This window comes from Xiphophorus maculatus, chromosome 4 (assembly GCF_002775205.1).
Source record: "Xiphophorus maculatus strain JP 163 A chromosome 4, X_maculatus-5.0-male, whole genome shotgun sequence".
Classification (NCBI taxonomy): Eukaryota; Metazoa; Chordata; class Actinopteri; order Cyprinodontiformes; family Poeciliidae; genus Xiphophorus; species Xiphophorus maculatus.
Genome location: NC_036446.1, coordinates 23,061,688 through 23,076,059, shown reverse-complemented (window position 1 = coordinate 23,076,059; position 14,372 = coordinate 23,061,688). Strand labels below are relative to the sequence as shown.

The window sequence follows — 14,372 nt, the reverse complement described above, 5'->3', positions numbered from 1 at the left end:
GTGATCATGGCGGGACGTTTCAACTCGTTCTCAAATCACGTCCCGCCACCTAAATGTCACTTTATGCTAAACCTGCCTCACTTCCTAAATGTCACTTATTTCCCAGTCCTTGCCTTCAAAGAGCCGCCGCGGCCCCGGGCGGAGTGCTCTTTGAACCCTGCTCCCTCTCGCCATTACTCGCACGCGTATCAGCAGGTAGGCGCGCGAGAAAAGAGAGGGACGAGCGACCGGAAGCATAAGGGGGGGGGGGGGGGGGGGGGGCGTAATAGCGAGAATATGCCATATAAGGAGACCCAACGTCAGCGTCATCGACGTAAACTCAAGAGAAGCGACAGGGGTTTAAAACTAATGCTTTGTTTAGTGTGAATTTACAGATTTGTTGTTTATTTGAAATACTTTACTTCAAAATAATAATAATAAAATGTAGGACAGGAACTTTAGTTCTCTGTGAGAGTCAGGCTCAGCAAGGTTAACCAAAAGTGAACACATAATGTCATAATTTTTTAAAACGCACGAACATTCTATTTATTCTAACCTTGACTACATAAGCTAAGCCTAAATCTTGCAATAAGTATGCACAATACTTTAAAACAAAAATAATGTATGTAAAAGAGAAATACCTTATTCTTTTTTATATCGCAAATATTTTTTTTCTCTTCTCTTTTTGCAAAACGTAAAATAAGTCATTCTTGCTTGGAGTGGTGATTTATGCAGTGAATGAATGAATGAATGAATGAATGAATGAATGACTTTTTTTTCCTACCATCACGACGACTTTGTTTCTGACCTGTTTATGTCGCTGTCCTTCGTGTTGAAGTACTTTGCGTAGTCTTTTGGGGATAATCTCCAGTCTCAAGTATATTTCCACTTAATAAACTTTGTTTAAGCTTCTACTATCAACTCTTCCATTTTCACCTTTACGTACACTATTAAATGCTAACATGAACAAATACAAGCCTATATTTACAGGTGTTTCGGTTTCGAATCCAGGCGCTTGATCCATGACTCTTATTTCTGCGTGGTGTCCTATTTTGCGAACCAGCTTTGCACATATTTAAGGTCTAGACTTTCGTGTGGTGGTGAAATGTAGGGGCATTTCATGTTGCTGACAGGGGCCAGGTCCCCTTCGGAGAGATATTCAATATCTTCCTCCGTACACACGGACTTCGATAATGAGGAGGGTGTCGGCCACCATTTGCCCGCCGCCACGCCATCAAATATTCATCACTGTTGATTAAACAGCCGGCAGCTGCCGATCGGCCGGGTGTCAAGTTTGTATCCAGCTACCTCTGCGTACATTCAACCAGAATACAATACACTGGGCCCCCCGGAACGCTCGCTGAAATTGCACAAAAGTTCACCGAGTGTCTAGGCTACGAGCAGCCCGTGAACGCGTCCGTGGAGGGGTGAGAGGTTTGTGAGGTGAACCTCGCAAGCTCTCTCAAAATAAAGCGAGGCTTAAGCGGACATTTACGTTTACATCCCTTGACTATCAGCTAAAATGACAGAAAGAAAAATATATGTGTGTGAGTGGATGTGCGAGAGGTTAGTGTGAGGCACCGTAAATATTTCATGAGTTGTTAGAGGTTGGGGTAGACAGGGAGGACTGCCCGGGAAGGTTGGTTCAACTCATTTGCTGAACTCGAAGCATACAGGGGAACAAATGTTGATGCGCTCTCTCTCTCTCTCTCTCTCTCTTCCTCTCTCTCTCTCTCTCTCTCTTCCTCTCTCAATGTTACGCACGCGCACGCACGCATTGAAAGTCTGAAATCTGTGGTGGAGCAGCAGCAGCGATCCTAAGACTAATTTTTAGACCCTCTTGTTCTGATGCTATTGTAAAGATGCAATATTCAATCACAAAGGGGCAGAAGTCTAATTATATTAAACTTTGAAACTATAACCTTTTTTTTCATGCATAATGGTTAAATTATCCGGCTTCATCCAGCTTCACAAAACCCACAAATCTGATATAGAACCGTTTTTATGAGCATTTTCATTCTCCGTTCTCTAGAAGTCCTTAGTCTTTTCAGTTAGACTAAACACAGAAGCAGAAACCTCAGGACATTTTTGATTCTGGACGATTTAAATGTTACAGACTAGATCGTCCAACTCAACATCTTTATGAACTTTTTTCTCCATCACTAAAGAATCTCTGTCTGAAACTCACATCCAGAGTCAACTACAACTATTTTCTTTTTTATTTATTTATTTATTTTTTGCTTGAGCCTAGTATATAAATGTCATAAAATTTCAAGTACCACAAAACCAGAAGGATGAGAGCAATTGAAACTCCCAATTATCCAGAATAATCACTTTTCACATCGGTAAACAAAAATAAACCAAAGAAAGTAGCATATTCACAAGTAGAAAACTTTTTGACACTGAGCTTGATGAAGAGTTGAATTTTTTAACGTTGTAGTTTAGAGTTTAAGAAAAAAACAACAACCTTAAAACCATGAAAGAATTAAACAAACAAATCTCATGTGCCATTTCCTTTGGTTTTCAAAACATATATAAAAAATACATAAATAAAACACCCACTAAAAAAAGGAATATTTTGATTAATGTCTGTCTGAAACAAGAAGGCTCAACCATTTTGAAGTATCTCACTGTTCATGGCTTTAAACAAATAGCTGCTTGTTTTCTTGGTCAAATCTACAATTTGCCCAACAGAAGTGTAGCCACTTATCGGTGACACTGAAAAATGAAAAATGAAAAAGCAAGTACTTTAGCTACAAACATCGGTGGAGCTCCATGACAGTGGACACAGGTCTCCCCTCCACCATCTAAAACACTCTGCATTTAAAGCACATTTTACTCTACAATATCGAAATGTTTTGAGTCTCTTTGAGGGAATAAACAAACCAAGGCTGATGGATGATTACACAACATGTTCATGCCTCAACAAATAGCTTGACAAATTATGGAGAATATTTGACTGCAGATGCTGAATATTTTACTTCTCTTCCGTCCAGCATTGTGGGTAGCAGTAACCAGAAGTGTTTTTTTAGAGCCAAAGGCCATCTTGTTTTGAGAAAACTAACCTCAGATGAACTTATGAGGCTTGAGTTGCCTGGCAAAGTCCCTAGAATAATATTTTGAAAGCTCCGTTATCGCTGAGCAGTTTTACATGGACATGTGGGAAAAAAAGTGAGACTTATATAGTCAAGGCATGACTTCCTTTTTTTGTGACAGCTGTTTGGAGAAATGGGAGATCCGACACAAGTGGATCTCAGAGAAACAATCCCGGTTCAGAAAATACAACGCATGACCTAAATGCTTGTGGAATTTTAGCATATTGCTTTGTAAATTATTGGAAGTGTACGAGCACTACAGAATATTTTAAACCACTCCCTGAGGTGCCGGTTTGTTAAGTCTCCATGCTACTGCTCTCATCTCTTCACTTCCTCCTCCTCAGTGGATAAATCACCACATTAATCTTCACTTTCCTGATTTAAATTTGAAGTGCAGGCTTGGCTATAACTACTTTTTTCTTGGGTGGGCATCATGTTCTGCTCTCGTACCTGGGTAGGAACTCCAGATGGATCATCATTCTTTTGCATCTTTTGTCTGCATTTGTGGACATTTTACATGTTCAGTAAATAATATTTGGGATGCTGCAAGTCAGACATCGTTTATCAGAAAAAGGAAGCATCTCAGAGTGAAAACATGGTGAAGGGCACATCATGCCGGCCATTGATTGCCTTTCTTTGATCCTGTTAGCATCTGGTTACACAGACTGGAAAACAATCCCCTAAATCACATTGCTGGAATGCATGAACAACAAAATGAGCTTTTTGATGGACACCTTAAGAAAGTGGCACCTTAGAGATAGTTCATCTCTAAGCATAGAACTTAGAGATGAACTATTGGTTGCATTTCTGCAGTTAAAACATTGAATCAGACATGCAACTATTGAATCTGTTAACAGAACAAAAACAGGTACAAAAACTCCTTCAACAGCCTTCTCTACATCCAACAGATGTTGCAGCTGCCTTGCGTCACTTTCACACAATGCATTGTGTTACAACTACGATCACACCCAAGAGACTCCACTGAGTGCCTCCAGGATCTCATGTTAGGTTTCAGCCATTCCTGACATCTTTCATCAATACCACATGTTCTGACAATGATTATGATGTCCTCAGTGGCCTGGCTTCACACCTTGCAGGTCACACGGTTGCGAAATCAGCTCTGCTGCTTATTACTCAGGGGACCTCATCGGCTCCTCAGAAGACTGACAGCTTTGACAGGTGGAGCTGGAGTCGGCTTTGACAAACTACTGATTAGGCTGTCACTCCGAATAGAGGAAAGCCAAGAACTATGTAAAACTCATTCACTTACTCACTCGCTCACTCGCTGCGAGCCAGACAGGTAGCTGAATGAATGCATCAACTCATCGAGCTGCATAGGTTGACACGGCTAATTATGCTTGAGTAATAAGCAGCAGTCACATTGATGTATCTCAGCAAGAGTTTCAAAGCACAGGCTCGGTTGCCTTAATGGAATCAATTTGTCCTTCAAACCCCTTGGAAACTGGTAAATAAAAACTGACTTGTGTTTGGATGTCGTGAGAGTGATGCCTGAACACTGTGTGCTAGTGTCGCCTACAGCAAAAAATTAGCTCCAAATTGTGTCACATGGCAGACTACATCCATACGCACATGATTATCAGCAGAGTGAAATAGTTCGCATCAAGACGGGGAGGGGTGGTAGTGCAAGAAATACTTTTTTAAAAATCCAACTTAAAGTCAGATTTTTCTGTAAACATATATGTGTTATTCCCAATTATTAGATTCTGGAAAGAATCAAGAAAAATCATGTGCTGAGCTTCTAACAGTGGGAATCAGATACTGACATGTACTACATACAAATACGCTTTTTTTCTTAGTGTCATGAAATGAGATTTAGTTCAGTTATGAAAAATAATGGCAGATACTTTTTTTTGTGTTACATTCTGCCAATTTAAAAGTGTACTTATTCTAACGTAATATTGTGTTTTGAACAGTTTTAGGAAAGTCCATAAGAGTTGCTGTTGCTGATTAATTACAAAGGTTGATTAATTCTCTAATGACTTTGATTGACTGCTACTCAATTTCACCTATTTGGGCTGCATACTACCTTCTCGTTTGTGTATTCTAAGAATGATGCTGTCTGAAACAGTCAGGATCCAAATTCCTGCCACTTATTGACCATCGTCACACAACAGGGAGGAGGTGCAACAGTCTGGGGAGAAGGGAAGGTGAGGAGATAAATGTACCACTGAATAATTCAGAACAAAAACACAGAGAAAAATCAATCATGTGGCCAAATCTGGTATTAATAGCCAATTCTACTAATATTAGGAGGGATGTGTTTGACAGAGGGTTTATGGGATGCGTTGAAGGCGTTTTGTGGATTAACTGACTCTGAACTCACTATGCTCTGATTTTATGAGTTTTAAAATAACCATCTGCTTAGAACTGCAATGTTCTCCATGTTAGACACTTTAGAGTTGCTAAGTAATTAGCACTACATTGGATTTTATAATTGCCAATCATGTACCTTTATTGGTCAATTACCTACCCTAATCAAGTGACTCAGCCAAATGTAACAGTCTTATTATTACTCAATTAAAACAAATGCTCTCTGAGGTAGGGGCTTTGAGGCAGAGAGGAACTGGGGGTGTGTGAGGTGTTCTCACTATATCACCAGGTAATTAATATTTTCATTAACTCTCTCTCTCTGTTGAGCACTGACCTGCCTCTGATCATTTCATTTCCCCTCCATGGGTTCGATACCGTAGTGGCTCCATAATTAGTTTGATTTACATCTGCCTCCTGTAATGAAGGAGCGAGGTCGCTCCCTCTTCTTCCCTACGCCGAGTGCCACTGCTCTACTCGCACTCCTGCTACATCCAATAAATTCGCCGGGTTGGACATGGAAGGAATAGGCTTTGGTGTATAGAGACAGCTCATGAACAAGAAACAGAGACTTGGTTTATGAAAAATTCACAGCCAGATCTTTGAGGGATTGTGGAAGGGCTTGTGTAGGGAAACGTTGCTTATTAATGATTGAAGTAGACATGGATGGTTCTTTTTCTGGCTGAAAACCGGAGAGTCCTACATGGTGCTGCGTAGAAACCATTGGGATTAGGAGCAGTGTTGTCACAGATGGAACTACTCTCTGTCTAAGATCTTTTGGTTGATCTAATTTGCGTCAAACATTTATGATCAGTGTGTCAAAATATATTTGTTATCGAATTACTTAAAAAAAAGAGAATGTACAGATAGTTCTAGGTAACGCTCCACTTTTGGTAAGATATTGATCTCGGGTAAGTGAGAGCAGATGCAATGGATTTTATTTAAACCAGCACATGCGATGCAGTCCACTGTATGAGCTCCATGACTTAAGCAGCTTTACACTCAGCAGGATAACACAGGAGAGAAGATGAATGATTCCAGCATTAATAATGCTCCATTGATTATTGTTCTGCTGTTTAAAGGTGAATGGCAAAGCTTTCTGAGCAGCAGGGGATGGAGAAGTCTGTGCGTCTCTGAGAAGGCCTGATTTACATTTCGGAAAGTGCACCTGATTCTCAGGGGGTTTGGCTGTCGTTTCTACTCGATACTGATGGTGAACTTTCTTTGTTGTGGAAGACTCACCAGTCCTTTTACACACAAGCTGCAATGCAGTTGCTGTAAATTCATATATGCTGCTGAAAACCCATGTCCAAATCCATAGCTGTTCATTCTCCAACTATAAATACATAATAAACAAATTCAATATTCTGATTTCAATAGTTCAAGAAGGCTTTAGGCAGAATACTCTGCCCCGCAATAATGCCTTATTTTTTACTTGACACGTTACTCATAGTCAAGATTGGACTGCATGAGTGCATTTCAGAGGGCAGGAACTTTTTCCAAAGACAGAGACAATATCTTGGTCAACAACTGCTCTCCAGCCAGCTGCACGTTAAGTTCATCTCAGTGTCACAATATCCAAAAAGAAAAACAGTTATCAGCATAATTCACAAGCAGCACTGCATAGAAATAAAAATAAAAAGTGACGTTTGATCCTGCAGTGTCAGTTCCAAGAGGTCAACCTCACTGTAAATATGTAAAGCAGCTTCAATTATGAAAGTAAAAACAAAGGTTCTAATCTTATTCGCTTGAAGGTCCAAAATAATTGTTGCTTAAGCCCAGTATTGGATATAAGTAAACTCAAACTCATTCATAAATGAGTGCAATAAATCCTTCATGCTGTGGCATACATCCAACTCCTTCACTTTATGTTGCTTTGATGCTCTTTGGGATCAATATGCATCGGCACACCTGCAATAAATGGTGCTAACAGGAAACACTGCATGTTCTTGCTGCGGGTCTCATATGGAGCCAGAGGCAAGCGGGTGGAAACATAAAGATAATCTTCAGTGCCACATAAAAAAAGGAAGCCAAATTAGCAAGCTAGCCAGACAGTCCATCGCACCATCTCTCAGGCACATTTAGCCAGCAATGAATGCAGCCCTGCCTAGCATTTCCCCTTACTCAATTATTGATGGTAATTATCCCAGTGTGCTTAGTCTGCACCATAACAATATATTTTTAAACAAGAAACAAGTCACTGCACATTCTCTCAAGTGATCATTCCTGTGTTCTCTTTATTCTCCTCTTGATAAAATAATTGGTAGAGGGTGGAGATTTCATGACGTGGAAACAAAGCGTTGGCCCATCATCTGTTAAGGGTAACTGTGATTAAGGTGCTCACTAAAAAGTAATATACATTTATTTATGAAATTATTTATAAGTACTTAGGTGAAAAAGACAAAGAATAATGTGTGTTTGCTACATGAAATCAGTAGTGAATACTTCATTTGTAATGAAATATTGCAAAATGACTGAATCAATCAAGCATTTTGAATAATATCATCTGAAAAACAATGTTATATTTTTGGTGGCAGCTTTCCGAAATGATTTCATGACAAAAAAAAAATCCCATAAAACATCATACATGGCAGCTTCAGTGTGAGTTTAAAACCGTTCCTATGCTGAATATTTTCACCATTCTAACAAGTCAAACTATCACAGGCTAAAAAATGTCCCCCGACAAAAAGCATGCAAACCTTCACTTTGCTAAACATACAAGCACAACAATATAACAAAATCTAAACAGCTCTCTCTGTCTCTCTCTGCCTCTTTTTTTTTTCCTGGCTAAGATCTCGGCCTTACTGTCCTCTATTTCCCCTTCCATTTCAGTGGAAGGCCCAAGCTTGCCGTCTTCCAGCGCCGCAGGGCATGGAGCTAGCCAGCGGTGAGTTTCCATCAATTAGTGCACCCCCGCGGCCTCATGGCAGAGCCCACCTTTGACTGCGGTGAGATATTGATTAGTTCAGCTGCACTGTCAGGTCTGGAGTGTGCAGGGCCTGGTGATCCAAGGCCTTCGCCAGAGACAAGATCATGTCAGGTTTCTGACACATGTAGGCTCTCACATACACACCCATGTGCACACGCATGGAGGTTAGCATGTGTACACATGCGGCTGCACACAGACGTGCGCGTCAACACATGAACACATACAAATGCAATGAAACATGCTCTCTCAGATGACTGCAAGGTGTGAGAGAGGGAAGATAAGAGGAGAAGTCCACAAGAGTTGCTTGTCAGGAGTGATGGGTGAGAACTGACAAGTGCTTGTTAGTTTTTTTTTTTTTTTTTCCTCCCTCTGCCCGGTGGAGTTGGTGTGAAAACAACAAGCTGCAGAGCCTCCACACTCACTCAATTACGGTGCAATGTGATAATATATATCCACTGGACAACATAAATGGCTGCTGAACACAAAGTTCAAAACAAGCAACAAGAAAAAACCCCATTTTATTCAGGTAAGAAGTGGTAGATAGGAAGCAAAAACATCTCCTGTCAATGCACGACAGCTATTAGCAGAGTACGGACATTAGTCTGTAATGTTCAGAAACACATTGCATCTGCATAAATGAATAGCACTTTATCTTTTCTAGTGAATATGGCAGCAGAGTAAAAATGAAACACTGCTTGCCCAACCAAGTGATGAAGATGTTTAAAGCTGAAAGTATGGAAAAAAAAAAAACAAAATCTGGATCAGTGCTTCCCCATGTGCATTTCAAATATTGGCAAGACCTGTATATTCATAGGATGGTATTCATTGGGCTTTTGCAGTGATGCAATCAACTGCAACTCCATAGGTATTCGCTCATAAAGAAAAATATTACCATCCACTCTTTGATGAGCACACCTCAGAAAATATTTCTTAAAACCATTTCAAGGCCAAGCAGAGCTACAGTTTTTTGTTGTGAACCTCAAAGAGAAATTTGACTGACCACAGGAGCCTCAGTCGACAACTATAAGAGTCTGATTTCTGTTTTTGCGCCACGGTGACGCCAAAGACAACCACAACAGTCTCGAAGTGAGCAGGAGAACACAAACATCGAAGGCCAATAAAACTGAAAAAGTCCAGCAACGTTATTTTTGGGAAATAGCATTGATTTTATGCTTCAGCCCATTATTACCTAATCGGAAAACAATTACACATGCAATTTGTTCTTTAAAAGAAAATAACTCAAGATGAGTTAAATAATAGCCAAGAAAATATCACTTAAATGATGAGAGCAGTGATAAACACATGAGTTTTCTGAAGCTTTTTGTTTCAGTGTCAGGGATTAAAATAAAACCACAGGTGTTGATAATATTTATATTAGTTTTTACACAGTGATCTGCCCAATCTTGGCGCTGTAGATACTATTTTGAGAAACAAATGTTTAATGATTTCTAAGTTGATTTGTTAACATATTAATCTTTAAATGGAAAATCAAATTATGGTATCTTTGGAGAAACTGGGTTTCTATAGCCTAATTAACTTTTCTTTCTGTTCACAGAGACTCAACAAAAATGAGTGAACATCGGGAACCGGAAGTGAATCCTTGAGATTGGACTTCATAATGACTCGGAGCAAAAAGCCATTGTTGCTCTGAAAAACAAGATGGACGTTTGGACTGTTGTGGGCAGCTGTACCTTGTGAGAAATTTTGAATTTTCATCCTTTTTTCCTCTTTCATATTGTTTCCAACGTATTTGAAAAAAAAAAAAAATCCTGTTTTGTTATCTGTTTATATATATAAAAAAAAGATGAAATAGTGTTTTTTTCTTATTTTGATAAAAGCAAACTTATTAGGATGCAGGATACATGTGGGCTGTTTGCTAAACAAGGGCAGAAACAACACAAAACAGTGCATCTGAAAGCAACGGAGAAAGGGAAAAACACACACAAAACACTGTCAAACGCCTGAGGTATGCTCCACTTGAACGCTAGCTGCAATTAGTCCACAACCAAATGATGTGCTGCATCTGCACTTAATGCATTTCTGTATCTAATCAGTGCGAAGGCTACGGGGGACGTGCAGCCTTCATCTCCTGCCTCCCCGCTGTGTGCCCTGTACCTCACCACTCTGTGCGGAGCGCAGGGATGTGTGCACCACTTCCTGTCTCCTCCCTACTTTATCCAAGCAGAACAAAGTTACTGTTAGAGAACCGATCCCCCCCCTGCAGTTTCTTGCTCTCTGTTGGTTAAATAAGCCATTTCACCTTCTTTTCATCCTCCTCGCTCTGCCGCTTACACGAGCCGTCAGCCCATTACACCGAGATGTTGGGTGGTGCAGCTTTGCCTTACATGTATCAGGAGCTCATCTGAGGAGGGTTCTGGAGCTCTGTGTCATGCTGGATTTGCTCAGCCGATGTTAAAACAAATTAGCCCTTTGCAAAGCTGACTTTTGCTGGAATAAATTGAATGCGATTCATTTAAGTTTAAGTAAAACTGAACAGTCTGTCAAAGAATCTTCTTATCTTTTGTAGAAGTGATCAGAACAAGCTGTTGTACACAACCAATAGAAAAAGAGCAACAGCTATGATTACTATAAAATCCTTTCATCCAATAAGTACAATTTCTTAAAACTGTGTGTATGGTTATTACATTTTTAAAGAAAAATTAAAACTAAACACGTTTTTTTTCTTCCATTCGTGTTTGGTGCAATTTAATTTTTTTTTTAAATAATCCCCCCCGCCTGTCGTTTTCTGATAGAGGTCTAGGAAATCATGCATGCACATAAACATGGGGGGGGGGGGGGATCATCTGGGCTGGACCGCTTGCGATTTGCAGCAACAGAATGGTGTCATTTTCCTGCCTAAAAAGCACAGAGTCCTGCCCAAATTGATTGTGTCGCCTCATTGCTTCTGAGGCCAACACGGGGAGAGGAGTGGCCATAATTGAGAGGGAGAGTTAGCAAAACCTTAAATATATGGCAGGTGATATATCATTACCCATAGACTTGACCCCGCCTGACCCGCTCCAGCTCCCATGTGGTCTCCAGCTCGGGTCTGGCGTGCGGCAGACGGAGGGGTCTGCTGCCGCTCAAACGGCTAAATCAACAGCGTCTCGCCACGGCTCACGCTGGAGTGTTTTGCTTGAACGGTTTCATGAAAAACTAATCATCTGTTCATCATGGAGATCAAACATACGCGGGGGGCAATGATTAGGAAAAGCAATCTGATAAAGCTTGAGGAACCAGTAGTCCAGATATAATAATTTCAAGATTAAAAATGACTCCTCCCTCCTTCTCCCTCCTCATCATCACCTTCGGCGCTCCTGTTAGCTGTATCTTGAAGAAAAAGTTTTCTTGTTTGTGACATATGCTTGTTTAAAATGCAATTATTAAAGATCCAAGCCATTCTTTTGAGGAGTAATTCCTCTCAATTTTAATTTATTCTTTTACATCTGAGGTTGAAAATACGCACGTAAAAAGAATTCAGAAAGAACAAAGCAAGCGCTGTTCTTCCAGGATGACTACTAAATTTTTTATGTCTAAATACTGCCTTTAATCTGGTGTGTGATGCTATTTCCTTCTTTCAAATGAAGACCTCATCCAGTAATCACATACCTTATTGGCATGTTGACTACAAGTGCATAAGTATCTTGTTCTGCTTTTGAAACAAACTCATAAGAAAGACAGTGAGACAGAGGTCAAGGTAATCTTCTGCATGCCCAAACCCCTCCCCAAATCTTCCCCCACAAAGCAAAAAAAACAAAAAAACAAACAAAATAATGAGAAAGTTTTTAAATGAGTGGACAAAAGTGGAGTTGCTCCTAAGAAACCATTTAAAGTTGGTCTGTGCAATACTTCCCAGGAGATCAAAGGAGAAAAAGATGATTTATTATGAACAGGGAATCTCTCAGGCTTAAAACAATTATGTGCAGATACCCCTGAGTTACTTAAGCAAATAAAGTGAAAATAAATAGTAGCTATGTAATGTTTGACACACCCGCTGAATGTAATAACATTTTGTCATTTCCACAAAGTGGACTGGAATGAGATTAGAGGTCCCTGTAGCCTGTAATGAAACGCGGTGCCTCCCGACTAATGCAGTTTGTCATCATGTGGACATATTAATGCTCTTCTCTAACTTCCCTTTGACTGATGCTGGCTTCACATGCCAGCACAGACATCCAGGACTCCGGCTGGAAAATTCCACACAATCCACTTTAACAATTTATAAGATAAAATATGAAATGAACAGCTAAAATAAAATGACCAAAACCAAAGGCTGACACTGGAGATCCTCTTATGAGACATGGAATAAAATTTTTAAATGCAATATGGTCAGCCTGTTGACCTCATTTACAAATGAGCAATTCTCCCTAGTTATCAGGTTGTCACAGTACGATTTAACACTTAGAACTACAGCAAATCAGAGTAAGATCCATCATCCACAGTGTTGAACCTCGCCAGGTGTCCGTGGAGTTTGAAAGCGCGTCACAGACTCAGAATTCTGGTTTCTACTGGAAAATCTTGAAGTAGAATGATTTTTCACTTTAAGTTCAAGTGTAGCGGGCTTATGCAGTGATTAAAGGAAAATAGCAAGTTTACATTTAAATGATAAATGAAAGTTTTGAAGTCACTTATAATCAAAGTTAAGACTTAAATCTGACTCCGACGTTGCAGAAGGACCTGACACACATGCTAATGTTCCACAACTCTCCAGTGTAGCTGAATTAAAACCATTCTGCAAATAAAATTCCTCCACAGTGATGTAAAAGACTCATTGCCAGTTATAGCAAACACTTGCAAGTTGTTGCTGACAAGGGAGACACAGCCAGTTATTAGGTTTAGGGAGGAATTACAGTACTTTCTCACATTTAACTGGAGTGGTTTGGACAACTTTTTGCCTTGACAAATGAAATCCTCATTGGGAGACTACTCTTTGTATTTTGTTAGGTTTTATTTGTCTGGTTTAAATGTTTGTTTGATCATCTGAAACATGAGAATTCATGTTTTTATCTTTATTAAAGATAAAAACAGAATAAATCTGTAACTGAGCAAAAACCTCGTCACGTCACTGTGAGGAACCAAAGTGAAAATCCGACACAAACTTTGAATAACTTGGAAAAACTAAATATGCAACTGAATAATCTAAACAACAAAAACAAAGGGAATGACAAATGAAAACCAGTCATGAGTTTTTACAGTCATAGTCAATAAACTAGAAGATCTGATTAAGCATATTTGTCAGATTAAAACTAAGTTTTGAAAATAGCAAACATGTATTAAACATACTTTTTAATAAGCCCACATTTCTGTATTAAACATTTTTTATTGGTCTGATGTAATGTTCTGATCTTGAATGTGTTTGAATTTTTTTCTGTAAGCAAGAAATCATTACAATAACCGAAATAAAAGCTTGAAAACGTTAGTATCTGTGTAATTAATCTATATAAATAATTTTATTTGACAAATGGAGTTACGTAAATAAGTGTTTTATCAGGACAAATCCAAGAAATCAACAACAGGCATGTGAGAACTAAGACATGCAGTAATTAATAAAAAACCTCACTGGAAAATGTGTTTTTAAAAATCTCCACTTTGAAAAGTGTCGTGATTGATATAAATTTTTCTCACCAAAAAAACTCTTTATGTGTATTAAAGCAAACTATTCTGCAGAAAATCTATTTTGCACTTTAACCTTATAGAATGCAGCCAAGGCCTGTGCTGAAAAAGGAAATTAGAAGAGGAAAAAACAGCAACAGATGCTACAACTAGTGTAAAATAATAATAATAAAAAAACAAAAAAACAAAAACACCAACAAAACTAATAAAAGAAAAACTTCAGACCTTTACTTTAGAAAGTAAACATTTGAAAGAGGCATGAAAGGGAAAAAAGTGTCGTAAAACTGTACAAATACGCAGCACTTATTTAAAACCGCTTTAAGCCGTTGCTTGAAGAAGCAACGATACAGGTTTTGATGATAGCTTTACACATTAAATATTCAAAGGGTAATTGTACACACTGTTATTGGACTTTTTATTGGGATGTA

At 39.2% G+C, this 14,372-nt stretch overlaps 1 long non-coding RNA gene across 1 annotated transcript in view; it reads left to right on the top strand.

The window, feature by feature from the left end:
* Positions 1–14,372, top strand: part of LOC111608430 — a 52,209-nt gene that overhangs the window by 3,072 nt on the left and 34,765 nt on the right. The window contains exons 3-4 of the long non-coding RNA XR_002752653.1: positions 8,235–8,289; positions 9,887–10,025. This is a non-coding gene — a long non-coding RNA (uncharacterized LOC111608430). The remainder of the gene's footprint in view (positions 1–8,234; positions 8,290–9,886; positions 10,026–14,372) is intronic.